Raw genomic sequence first — 11,864 nt, 5'->3', positions numbered from 1 at the left:
TGCCTGTCAGAGCCCCAGCTAGTCCAAAGCAGGCGCAGGTCCCACAGGTGGCCCTGCCAACTGCTCAGCTCACAGCTGTGACCCAGAGCCTGAGCCTGCGTGTGTTCCCGCCTGTGTCCTGCTGCCTCACCTATCTCTCTGGCTCAGGCACTTGCTCCTCCTGATTATGGGAATCACTTGTACAAGACAAGTACAAAGATAACGTTAATATTAATTTCAAGACAGTGATGTCACAGCATTAAACCAAGGGCAGGGTTCCTTGGGAGAGCAGGGGGCTGTGTAACTGCACGGGTCACATGCTCAAGAAGCTGGCTCTGCTCCCAGCTTCAGGGAGTCTGTGCATTTAGCTCCATCTGAATTTTCAGGGGCTCAGTCCTTCCTATTAATGCCCTTCCATCAACACAAAAACCAGTGCAGACTGGAATTCAATTTCTGTTGTAATCCTTACACATGCAAGTTTCAAATTATGGTTTGGGTTCAGCAGTCTTTGTCTCCAGCTACAACAGAGATGGGTTCTTTTAGGGTAGTCCTGGAAGCTTTCTGCTCCCTTTCCCAAACTGGGCATGATGTTATAAAATCATGAGTAATAGATTCATTCAAAATGCAAGGAAGAGCAATGATTTTCATGGAACAGAATGAAAATTTCCATGAGCTCCTCCACACAAGGTGCTATTTAGAAATGACTGAAATGGATACTTTTCTCAGTGATATATGTCTACACATTGTACAAATTGACAATAGAAATCATTCAGATTTTGTGATTCTATAGGGTCTCTATATCAGGCATTCAGAGGATAAGCTCTCATATCACCTCAGATTCACTAACTTTGGAATAATATGAGCTCCACCAAGTCATTTATGCTCTAAAATCCTCTGTTTATTCGTGCATAAAATAAAATTATTTACTTACTGGGTATTATCTTACTGAAATAGAAAATAAATGTAGGAAGATAAGTAAAGCGCCTGACCTTCAATAAAATTATTTTATTATATTTGTATTTCCAAGAGTAAAAAGCTGAATACAGACTTAAAAAATATCCTACACACTCTCTTACATTTCTTTGAAAAAGAACCACCTACAGGTAACAAAAAAATATACTCATCTCTTTCTATTTGTTGAAGACCATCTATTTTTTCGAGCCTTCTCCATTTGAATGATTTACATAAATTTATAGGCTAACTGCCAGGGGATCTGGTTTCCCAGGGTATTGGATGTGGGCATCTCTGTCATTTGCCCCAATGGCTTCTTCGTAGAGCTTTTTACCAGAAAAGAACTTTCTGGGAAGAAAAGGGGCAAGAAAAGCAAGTGAAATAAAAGCCCTGATGGGTCTAATTTTAGGAGGGGAAAACAGTCCTGTAACATAAATCTGAAAATGTGCAAAGGCTGCTTTGGGGACAAATGCCCGCCCCAGGGAAGAGCTGGGGTGCAGGCCCAGCTGCAGTTTGGGTGCAGGCTGCAGATCACCAGGGAGCACTGTGCCTCCACCGCACACAGGTAGGTGGCTGAGTCTTCCAGTTGGGAGGCTGTGATGTGGAGGGTGCTGGACCGCTCCTTAGCATTCACTGTGCAGTTTAGCCTTCCACTCTGCTTCATTCCCGAAACTATGTAAAACAGCCGGGTGAGGCCACCGCCCCCGGGGTTCTGTCGGAACCAATGCACACTGTCTGGAGTGCTAGAAAAATTACACTTCAGAGTAGAGCTGGCTCCCTCCTGGAGGCTCAGCGCTGAAGGGCTCTGCTCCACCTTTATCGCACTCACCCCTGACGGAAAAGAAAAACAAACACAAGTGATATCAGTGGGAAATCATTGATGCAGTTTTCAAAACTGTAAAATATCCAGAGACACACCCCTGAGGATGTAAGAACATCTAGGAGCTCAGCGTCAGCTCCCTCTAACAGTGTAGGCTGTGGACCACTCCCCAACCCCCATCTGGAACGCCCCCACTCACAGCAAACCTGCACGCACAAGAACCCCAGCAGAGTTCGCCAGTGTCTCCTCATGATTCCTTGTCTAGCTAATGAGGTGCCTTCACCCTTACTCTGCAGAGAGTAGAGTCTTGGATCCAGAGAAATTGTGTTCTTACAGTCATACCGTTCCAACAGAACCACAGAGCACCAATCACACCTCAGCCCAGTCATTCACGGAACTCAAGACTCCACCCACAGTGGCCCAGGACACTGCACCGTAATCTCTCCAAAATTGTGCTTGCCAACAGTGCAGGCAAGTAGGGGCAGTATTTCCAATATAGGAAGATATAAGGGTTTTGTTTTTTTTCCCCTTAAAACACTTTGTGTAGGAAATTTGTGGATGTGTGAGGAAAGGTGAATGATTTTTCTAGAAGACTCAGTGTCTCAGAGGGTTACCCAGAGCCTTGAAGAATCTTAGGTAAGAGTGATTCCATTCCCCAAACTGCATAGTTTGACAATGTGAGAATTCAGCTTTGTAAAAATACTGAGAAAGGAAAACTATCTATAGCATGCACTCAGTATGGCAGAAGTAAATACAATTTCTTGAAATCAAGAGAGTTCTAGAAACCAAGACAGACAGTCACCATCTGTGTAGAAAGTGATTCCTACCAGAATGTGGACAGTGAAAAATAGGATGTCTGCATAATGTCCTCTCCGATATAATTTCCGCCTCTCCACCCCTCCTGTGCAGCTATTAGACACCGTGCTCACCCACACAGCTGAGTCTGGCCAGGCCACACGTTGCTGGTCACAGTCAATATTGTCCTCTCCCTTTCCTTCTATTTTTGTTCCTCATTGTTTCCTCTCTTCTTCTCTTCATTCTCGTTCCCTCCACTCTCAGCAGAGATGTAAGAAAAGGTAGGATATCTGGGGTATTGAAATAGATTCAGGGCCAGTAAATTTGGGGGATTTTATTCATAACAATTGACAACAGGTAATGGGTTGTTTTCTGTTGGGTTTCCATGGTCACATGCCCAGAAATAATCTTAACATGGTCTGTGAAGAATTATGTGCATGATGGATTTCTAGAGACATGGCCTCCAGATGTCTGGAGTTGATATGCAATGGCAGAACTGAACACCTGAGAAGTTCTTTACAAACAATCCTGTCCCCTTTCTCCCCCATCTTTGCTGTCTATAAGTGGACTGGCTCACATGATTTCTGTTTCTCTAACTGTTCAACCTTGGACCATCAGGAAGTCTTTGTTTCTTGTGAAGCCTAGAGTGCCCCTAGAGGAATGAAGCTATCAGCAAAGACCACTTCAGAACAAGCCACTCAGCATTCCTTCCAGTCTTCCTGATGAAGGAAATACAGATGTTCATAAAAGAAGATAACTGCTTAGATTGAATGAGGATTACAAATGAACCAAATCTTACTTTTAAAATGGAATTACATGGAAATTGATATGAGAAAATAATTTGGTATATCTCATCATGTGTTATTTATTTATTTACTTTTGTTTAAAGAAATCCATAAATAATTCTTGAGCTTTTAGTTTCAATGGAATAATCTACTAGATGTTAAGAATATATAAAAGTGTAGTGGAATATTATTCATCCATAAACAAAGAATGAAATCTTTAAAAAAATGATGAAGTCTTGTCATTTGCAATGACATGGAAGGAGTAGAGAGTATAAAGCTGAGGGAAATAAGTCAGTCAGAGAAAGACAAATATCATATGATATTACAAATGTGGAATTTAAGAAACAAACTAAACATGCAAAGGGAAAAATATATGATAGAGAGAGATAAATCAAGAAACAGACTTTTAAGTAAACAGAACAAACTGATGGTTACCAGAGGGAGAGGACTTGAGGATGGGTTCATTGGTGAGGGGATGAAGGCATGCCCTTGTCCTGATGAGCACTGGGTGTGCTGTGGAAGTGTTGAGCCACTCACAGTATTGTACAACTGAAACTAATATAACACTGTATGTTAACTAATTGGAAATAAATTTGAAAGAAAAAACAAATAAATAAAACATATAAAAGTGGAAAACATACTAGTATACAGTCTATAGGGGAAGACAAAAATATACATAGCTATAAGAGAGTGAAAGAGTAGGACCCTAAGAGGAGTGAAAACTAAAAACTACGTGACCCCATAGGAGGGAGAAATATGTATAGTTAAGGTCAATGGACATAATATTATGAAAAAGGTCATCATCTCTCCTTTCCCCTTTTTGGTGCCAAGAATAGAGGAGAATGTGGATAAGCCTTTATGATAGCCTTTATGATTCTTATTACTTCCAACAATAGGAGAAATTTGTGAATAAATGAATTATTAAAAGTAATAAAACATTCCCTATAGAGTAAAATCTTTGGACTGCCACTCTCAATTCTGACCCTTTTGTCACTTACTACCCTATTTCTTTGTTCTTCTTGACAATTTGGAATTGATGTTTCCAGATGTTTTACTAGATTTGAATCAACAGAAAATATATAGTATTTTATTTAGACTTTATTACAATATAAATATACATTTTGGGTATACCTTTCTGTAACTTCCTTTATAATTTCAATTGTAAATCTTGTAGGTCTTACTGTATTAACCCATATACATCCCTTGTTCCATATATTCCATATTGTGGATATACTTCCATTTATAAATCCTTTCCTCTATTGACTAAAGGCTAAGATGATTTATTTAATCTATGAAATACTCTACTACAATAAACCTTATTAAGCATTCCTCACATGAGCCCATGTTTTTCTAGGAACAGAGACTAGGAGGAAATGAAGGAATAAACCATGAAGCTAGCAGGTGACAATTACTCCAGGTGAAGGAAAGTCAGGGACAAAGGGCCTGAAGAAGAATGAAGAGAATTCATGTTCTGATTATTCTGTTGGAAGGTTTTCATTTTCTATTTTTTTTAATGTGTATTGCAGCTGGAGTTTATCAGCTCATTTGATAAACTCTTTCTGAAATATGGTCCTGTTATACAGATAATGTATAGTTTGCTCCAACCAGCCACTGAGGTCTTCTAAATATAGTAAATCAGCAAAAGAAAAAGCACACCCAAAGAGAAGCAGTGGTGTACACAAATAAAATATTACAGAATAAAATTAGACATAGAAAAAATGTAGCACTTGCACAACACACACACACGTGCGTGATTTAAGGATAGTGTTATTAAATCAGAAAGACACTTTACTTTCCCCAAATCAGCAGAGAAAAAGAGAAAATTCTATGAGTGCAGCAGAAGAGAAAAGAAAAAGAAGCAAAAGCATATGGAGCAAAACCAAAATATTAGAAATGAGTCCAAATATATCAGTAATCAAAAAGTAGGTAAAAAAAAATTATTGAATTGAACCAAAATTTCAAGCTATTGCTCCATATTGCTTTAGAAACAATCCTAAAAGAAGACAACCAAGAAAGGTGAGCAGATGGGATGGGATTTTCCTGCTGCCCCAGTGTACAAAGTCTATAGCCCACTCCTCACCTGCTACACCTACCACACCCACCAGAGAGATCCCAAAAGAGTGTCAGTTCAGCCAAAGAGGCAGTCAAAAGTTGTCTAAGAGAACATCTAGCTAGCAAGCTAAGCTAACTCCTACAAAGGGAGTATCTAATTAAAAAAAAAAAAAAAAAGACAGTGGTTAAAAAAACAAATGAAATTGGAAAGCTCAGCACAGCAAGGGAAACAATCAACAGCATCAAAAGTCATCCTATGGAATGGGAGAGAATATTTGCAAACCACATATATGATAAGGGGTTAATACGCAAACTATATAAGGAACTCCCACCATAATAGTTTTTAAAACAAAACTAGTAAGCCAATTAAAAATGGTCCAAGGACTAGAACAGACAGTTCATAAAGAAGGCATTCAAATGGCCAAGAAATATGTGAGCAAACACTCAATGTCACTGATTATCAGGAAAATGCAAATCAAATCCCCCATGAAATATAACCTCACTCAGTCATACAATTACGGGGACATGGACCATCATATTAGGTATTTCAGTACTGAAATTGTTGGTACTAGCCACAACTTCACAGTGGTAGAAAAAGCACATACTTAAAACAAGTGTAATTTTCTAGTTCCTTTAAAAAAAAAAAAAAAAAAAGACTATTCATTTGAGAGAGAAAGAGAGCTTGAGAAAGATCACAAGCAAGGGGGAGGGGCAGAGGGAGAAGCAGACTCCCCACCGAGCAGGGAGTCCAATGAGGGACTTGATCCCAGGACCCCAGGATCACAACCCAAGCTGAAGGCAGAAGCTTAACCAACTGAGTCACCCAGGGGCCCTCTAGTTCCTTTCTAATGATGACTATCTCAATGTATTTGCCACTACTTTTACAATAACTTCTGATATCATCCATACTTTATACATTGAAAAAAAAATGGTGGTTATCAAAAACACAAAATGCAGGTGTTGTCGAGGATATGAAGAGATTGGAATACTTGCAAACTCTTGGAGGCAATGCACAATGCTGTAACCATGGAAAACAGTACAGAGATTCTTCAAAAAGTTTAAAACAGAACTACCATATGACCCAGTAATCCCACTTCTGGGTATATAGCAGTAAGAATTGAAATCAGGATCTCCAAGAGATATTAAGCACTCCTATGTTCATTGCAGCACTGTTCACAATAGCCAAGATGCGGAAACTACTTGAATGTCCAATAACAGATGAATGGATAAAGAAAGCGTGCTATATACATAAGTGGAGTATTATTAAGCCTTAAAAAGAAAAAAAAAAGGATATCCTACAATATGAAACCACATAGATGAATCTTGAGGACATGATGCTAACCGAAATAAGCCAGTCACAGTAAGACAAATAATGCATGATTCTACTTAAATGTGGCATCTAAAATAGTTAAATGCATAGATTCAAAGAGTGAATCAAAGAAGAGGTTGCCATGGGCTCTGGGGGCAGGGTAATGGGGAGTTACTGATCCATGAGCAAGGTGAAAGAATAGACAATTGCTGTACAACTTTGTACCCATAGTCAACAGTCATGCATTGTACACTTAAAATTTTAAGACTCTATCTCAAGGTAAGTGTTCTTTACATGATACAAATTAAATTAAAAAAGAAAAAGTAAGATACCACAACACTAACACCACCAAATGCTTGTGTCAAAACCTTGGAAATAGCCCAAGTCAATCCAATGAATTTCACCAAAGTGTTAATTGGTAAAGGTGTCATGCGGACACCCCAAAAAGACAGTTCATGAACTGGGAGCACTCAAACCAAAATACGGAATGAGGCTCAGGAGTATATTGTTAGAAAGCTGCTAACAGTGAGACAGTGAGTGTCTATTCGCACGGTGATTGGTTATAATATCAGAAATGCTGTAAATGATACCAGAAATTGCTCAGTGGGTACCTCATACCAAACTTCAGAAACATTTCAAGTTTTGTTAATGATTTTCAGAGGAACAGCAAAAATGAACATGAATGAGACTGGAGGAGATTATGCTAAGTGAAATAAGTCAAGCAGAAAAAGTCAATTATCATATGGTTTCACTTATTTGTAGAACATAAGGAATAGCGTGGAGGACATTAGGAGAAAGAAGGGAAAAATGAAGGGGGGGAAATCAGAGGGGAAGACAAACCATGAGAGACTATGGACTCTGAGAAACAAACTGAGGGTTCTAGAGGGGAGGGGGTGGGGGATAGGTTAGCCTGGTGATGGGTATTAAAGAGGGCACGTTCTGCATGGAGCACTGGGTGTTATGCACAAACAATGAATCATGGAACACTACATCAAAAACTAATGATGTATTGTATGGTGACTAACATAACATAATAAAATAAAATAAAATATTTAAAAAATGATGCAGGTCAAGGTAGTCTGGCAAAATAAACTAAATTAAGCTTTAGTTCTAGAATTAAACTTGTTTTGTCTGCCCAGGGAATTTTCAGTGCTGGTCTGTTTCTCTTTTTTTTTAACACCAGCAAGAATGTCCTGCAACAGGAAAACTCAACATGGCTGACGGGAATGCACAATGGTACAGCCACATTGGAACACAAGCATATTTTCTTACAAACCTATAGAGACTCCTACTGTATGATCTAGCAATGGCAATCCTTGGTGTTTACCCAAATGGCTGGAAAACTTCTGTCTACACAGCAACTTGAACAAAAATATTTATAACAACTTTATTCATGATTGCTGAAACAGGAAAGCAACCAAGATGTCCTCAGTAGAAGAAAGGGTAAGTAAACTATGGGACAGCCAGAAAGAAAATCTTATTCAGTGCTAAAAAGAAATGAACTATTAAGCCATGGAGAGACATGGAGGAAAATTACATGCATATTTCTAAGTGAAAGAAGCCAATCTGAAAAGCTGCATTCTGTTTGGTACCCAAGATACGACATTCTGGAAAAGGCAACAGTATGGAGACACTAAAAAGATCAGTGGTTGCCAGGGCTTAGAGGGAAGAATTGAAGCACTTCTTTAAGTAAAGTAAAGTTGAAATGGTGAGCAAAAATCAAAAAGCTTAGTAATACACAAGATTTGGGCGGAAAATTTTATGTGCTACTTTCAATTCCTCAAAGACCAACATCCAATTTTCTGCTGGGTTTAGAAGCGATCATTGCTTCTTATAAAGGGCCATGGATGCATGGCTGTTCTGTGACTTAGAAATTTTCTCACTCAGCCCACTTATTTTACTTCCTTCCACATCAAAACCCTCAACACACTCACACATGCACACAAGGGAACACACACAAACACACACACAGCACACACGCACGCACCAACGTGGGCAACACCACCTTCCTCAATTATCCAAAAGTATGTGGTGCTGTTTTCCCTGACCCTTTCCGGAGGGCACGGCACACACTGAGGTGCTTCCGCAATAGGCCAGGGTTTCTCTTAAGCTAGTGTTTCATGCAAGTTTGCCCCCATCCATATACAGCTCATTTTCTAAAATCGGTTGGTGTCACTGACTGCTGAGATCTTTTCTCTTTCTCTTTCTGTTTGCAGCTTTCTGCCCTTTGGGATGTCGTTACTATCTTTTTAATAGAGTTTTAGAGAATTCAAGGGATAAACTTGTATTATTCATCTAGGAAGGATAATTTTTTAAGAGACCTTATTTTTAAGGAATCTCAACACACAACATCGTGCTCAAACTTAACAACTCTGAGATCCAGAGTTGCAGCTCTACTGAAAGAGCCAGCCAGGCCCCGCTAGTTTACCACATTTACCCAAATATATGAGAAAAATACTTATTATACACCCTTTTCAATTGTTTAAAGTGCATTTTGACGTGCATTTAAATTTACAGAATTTTAAAAAATTATTTTTAGGGCGCCTGGGTGGCTCAGTTGGTTAAGCGACTGCCTTCGGCTCAGGTCATGATCCTGGAGTCCCGGGATCGAGTCCCGCATCGGGCTCCCTGCTCAGCGGGGAGTCTGCTTCTCCCTCTGACCCTCCTCCCTCTCATGCTCTCTGTCTCTCATTCTCTCTCTCTCAAATAAATAAATAAAAAATCTTTTAAAAAAAAAAAATTATTTTTAACCAATTAAATAAAAAATTAATTCAAATGAAGAATATATAACAAATGTATAAAGAAATGTATTAATATTCTGATCATAGCTCATTCATAAAATCTACTGAGAAGGGGATAATAATTAAAGAAGATCACAGGGCACCTGGGTGGCTTAGTTCAGTGATTGGCTCTTGGTTTCAGCTCAGGTAGGACCGCAGGGTCCTGAGATCCAGCCCCATGTCAGGCTCTGCACTCAGTGAAGAGTCTACAGCACACTCTCGCTCTCTCACACTCTCACACTAACAAATAAATAAATAAATAATTCCTTAAAAATATTTAAAACATTAAGAAGATTGCAACAATATTGGCAAAAATTCTGACAGTGCAATACTAACATTGCTTTTTCTATTATTTTTTGCACTTTACTTACACCCATACATTCTCCAATCCCATGATTTGTGGCTCTCTGTGAGAGGCTGCAAAATGGGAGTTAGAGAAATCTATAGGACTTCCTTCCTAGTGTCCCCTATCGATCTATATTGTTAGGAAACATCAGTGCAAGAGCATTTTCTCTCACCGTATTTCCTGGGCACTGAGAATGATCTCATTTGAGTTCCTACTGTCAGAAAGCCAACTGATCTATTTAACTGGCCAGGACATGAGCCACTTCCTCCATTCTGTTTCTGCCCACACCCCTTCATGTTGAATATCAGCCTGAGTCGCCACCTGATTCACTAGAAAAGAAAGCAGGGCAGAGGTCGCTGGCCTCTCTTTTCCTTGCTCAGGTTCATGTGTTCCTCCTCCTTTCTTCCCTTCCGTTCTTTCTCTACTAAATCCTGGTTTGGGGCCGAAGCTCTCCCATCACCTCTCCTGTCATACTCTGTCAGGAAGACCCTGGGCATCACCACCTTCTCAGGCACACTGTGTGTCTCTAAAACTGTCAAAAGACACAGCAATACCCACCAGGGGTCCCTGAACAACTTGTGGGGCTGGAAGTTCACTGCAAGGATGAGCAAGAGACCACTTCATTGTCATGTGATTTTATCTTGAAATTACTTATGCCCTGGCTGAGGAACTCTTGGCATCAAACTGTTCTCAGTGTCACTAAGGAACAGCTGGGGTTGGGGGATGTTACGTCTGGTTCTTATGCTCTTCGTTTGTATGATTTTGTATCAAGCAGACACTGAGGGACAAACAACCACAGACTGTGCTGGAACCAGAGTGGATCAGGCAGAGACGCTCAGCATCCAGGCCCCTGCTCTGCTCAGGGTTTGTGCTCAGCTCCCCCTGCAGTCCCTGTCACTGTGTCACTCATGACACAGTAGTAAACAGCTGAATCTGACGCTTGCACTGAGCCTTTCTCCAGGTGGAAGGATTTGGATTTGCTGTCATAGGTGGCTTCAAATCCTTTCTTGCTTCCCTTCTCCTTGTCCCTCAAGGCTTTCAGGAGGAGCTCTGGACCTTCTCCTGGATACTGGACATACCAGAAAAGAGTGGGGGACCCAGTTGTTGAATAGGTACAGTTCACAGTCAGGGAAGCCTCTTCTAAGAGGGTCACTGGGCCTTCCATCTGGGTCACTGAGTTTCCATGGGTTTGTCCTGAGGAAAAAGAAAAGAGGCCTTGTCACCTTGGGCATAAAGCTCTTGGATAAAATTATAGTTAAAGACTTTGCAGACACAATAGAAAAAAGAATCCGAACTTTAAGAGGCATTTACTTACCAAGCATTAAGAGTACCACAGTTACGAAGCCTGGAGAACACTTCATCTCTGGAGTGTCACCTAAATAATGTTCTTCATTCTTACCATGAAGAAAGGTTGGAGTGACAGAAAATGATCAGTGCAAGCCCACATTTCACACAGGAAATGTGATTGTGGTAGGAAGCTGCACCCCCTGGTGGACAGGGACTGAAATGCGTGCATGTTGGCCAGAGGCCTCCCAAAGTCAGCCATCCGTGTCATCCCTGACTTCGTGAGGCACATGTCAGTCTGCAGGTGGCCCTTGGAAGTCTGAACAACAACAATCCTGACCTCTCAGATCTATTTGTTCTTAAGACACTACCTGATACAAAAGTTCTTTAACACAGCATCCCAGGGCATTTCTGTAGCTGGGAAGATAACAATCTTCTAAAGCATTTTACTACAGTACTTCATATTGTTGTGTCCATGTGGGCCCACTGGTTGCCAGAAAAGGTGCTAGAAGTTGAATATGGAAAAAGTAATAGAAGTCAATTCATTGCTGGGTGATTCTGTGTTTTTCTACACTGTACCCTGATATTTAGAACAATGACTGTCATTTTTTACATACTCACTAAATATTTGTTATTTAACAAAAATAATGAACAAATACTTGAAATACAGTATTTCTGTGGTCCTAAAATAATACCAATCATAAGGAATACTATCTTTTTAATGAAAGCTTTTCAGAAAAAAAGTCACAGTATTTGACAGTCA

The sequence above is a fragment of the Halichoerus grypus genome, chromosome 8 (assembly GCF_964656455.1).
Source record: "Halichoerus grypus chromosome 8, mHalGry1.hap1.1, whole genome shotgun sequence".
Classification (NCBI taxonomy): Eukaryota; Metazoa; Chordata; class Mammalia; order Carnivora; family Phocidae; genus Halichoerus; species Halichoerus grypus.
This window is presented reverse-complemented; position numbering follows the sequence as displayed.